The sequence below is a fragment of the Octodon degus genome, unplaced genomic scaffold (genome assembly GCF_000260255.1).
Source record: "Octodon degus isolate 3935 unplaced genomic scaffold, OctDeg1.0 scaffold00047, whole genome shotgun sequence".
In the NCBI taxonomy this organism is placed as follows: Eukaryota; Metazoa; Chordata; class Mammalia; order Rodentia; family Octodontidae; genus Octodon; species Octodon degus.
Window position 1 is genome coordinate 13,764,521 of NW_004524623.1, and position 2,444 is coordinate 13,766,964.

A 2,444-nucleotide genomic window follows, 5' to 3' on the forward strand; every position below is an offset into this window, starting at 1 on the left:
AAAAAAAAAAAAAAAAAAAAAAAAAGGTGAAGGGTCTAAACAGCTGGGTATAGTGGGCTTCTATAATTCCAGCACTTCAGAGGCTGAGGTAGGAGGATTGCCACAGGTTCCAGACCAGCCTGGCCTACATGGTGAATTCAAGGCCAGTCTCATAAAGCTACATCTCAAGAAGACAAAAACAAACAAGAGCAAAGGACCAGAATGGGATTTTCATGGGATTTTCACAGAGAGACCTACACCTGGTAGGGTGATGGAGACCACTACTGAGTGGCTCTCAGCAGATTTAATATTAACCAGTTGGCTTTTCACGTGTATGAGAGTTGGCCCGAGGCTCATCAGGCCCTTGTCTGGAGCTGGGCAGCAGACTCATAGTGCGTGAACCTCCGAGTCACAGGCCCCCACCGAGGCCTGTAAGACAAGGCCACAGTGAAGGACACCTGGCTCCAACCTCCGTAATTAACTAGATAGACTGTAGCTGCAGGCACCTCACTCCTGGGTGGAGACCTTCCTGAGGATGACACAGTTCTCCTAAACTAACATAACTTTTACTTGGAGAAGCCCTTGAAAGTCCTGCCCAGATTCCTGCATTTTCTTCAGTATCCCCTCCTTTGCTCAAAAAGCTCATAAATACAGGGGTCCCTGGGATGTTCCTGGTTCTCTCTTTATTTTATTTTATTTTATTTTATTTTATTGAGAAACAAATATCAATGAGACAGTGTCAAAACTTATTAATAAGACAGTTTCAATAATTAATACATTGTACATTGTTATCTTTTAGTGGTTATCTGTAGTATAAGATGCGGACAGAATATCCTGTCCTGTTCTTGGTTATAAATTCCAGAAAATGTGGAACAGTGAGAGGGTTAGCATCCTCCTGAAGCCCTAAAATCTTTTTTTTTTTTTTTTTTTTTTTTGGTAGAACTGGGGATTGGGGCCAGAGATGGCTCAGTGAAATAAGCGCTTGCCTGGCAAGTGCAGGGGCCTGAGTTCAATCCCTGGGTCTTCAAAAAAAAAAAAGAACTGGGGATTGAACTCAGGCCCTTGCACTTGCCAAGAAAGTGCTTATGCCACTGAGCCACCTCCCCGGCCCGTCTCATATTTTAAAGCCAATGCTGTCCACTCCTTTGGGAGATTGTGGACTTGATCAGCCTGCAGTAACCAAGGATGTTATTAGTCCAATAGTAGGGTCTGTGGGAAGGTCTCAGTGTTGCTCATTGTTAGGTCAAAGAAGACCCATGGGGCTAGGGAGATGGCTCGGTAGAATAAGCACTTGCCTTGCAAGCGCAGGGGCCTGAGTTCAATCCCAGGTTCCACAAAAAAAAAAAAAAAGAAAAATAAAAAAAAAAAAAAAAAAAAAAAAAAAAAAGAAGAAGAAGAAGAAGAAGAAGAAGAAAAAAAATTCGGGGAAAAGGAGGAGGAGGAGGAGGAGGAGGAGGAGAAGAAGAAGAAGAAGAAGAAGAAGAAGAAGAAGAAGAAGAAGAAGAAGAAGAAGAAGAAGAAGAAGAAGGAGACGACGACCCTTGGCAAAACCAAGACAGTCTGAGAAATTAAAAAACAAGAATTTTAAGACAGAGTCTCTAGATCAGGCTGACCTTGAGCTCGCTACTGTGATGTCTGGGAAGCTCTCTGTCCCTACACTAGGTAGCCCAGGCTGGCTTCAAACACACTGGACCTATACGTTCTGACACAGAGCATCTCCTGGGAAGTCCCAACCTGTGTCACAGGTGCAGCAGCGCAGCCTCAGGGTGGACATGAGCTGCAGGCCCTGGGCTCACCCCGGTCCCTGACAGTACAGTGTGGCTTCTGGGGGACAGAGTCAAGGCCAAGGCTGTAGGTGACATTTGGGGTGTGGGGGTGAGCCCCCTGAGGTGACAGTTCCTCTAGTGCAGTGCGGGGAGCCTGGGTTCCACAAGGTCCCTGGCTTGCACAATAGCAGGCTGTTACTGGCCTGCACCCACGCAGTCTCCCAGAATGCGCACTGGAACATTCCAGACACACCCTGGGCGCTGGGCCCTCACAGATGGATCCCATCACACAGCGGAAGCCCAGGGGGCTGCGCAGAGACAGCAGGCAGGCGCAGCTGTGCAGGCTGTGACCCCAGCACCGAGACAGGACAATCACAGCAAGTTCAAGGCCAGCCTGCTCCACACAGTGAGACCTTTCCTCAAAAAAGGGAGAGAAGACTATGTGACGATTTGTGCTGAGATTTTGAAAAGTGTCATTTTCTTTGTGTGTATTTTGTGTGTGTGTGTGTGTGTGTGTGTGTGTGTGTGTGTAACCGGGATTGAACTCAGGCCCTTGTGCTTGCCAGGGAAGATCTTATTCCACTGACCCATCTCCCTAGCCCTTCAGTGTTGTTTTTCTAAATAAAAATGTTAGCTGGGTGTGGTGGCACATGCCTATAATTCCAGCACTCAGAAGGCTAAGGTAAAAAAAAAAAAAAA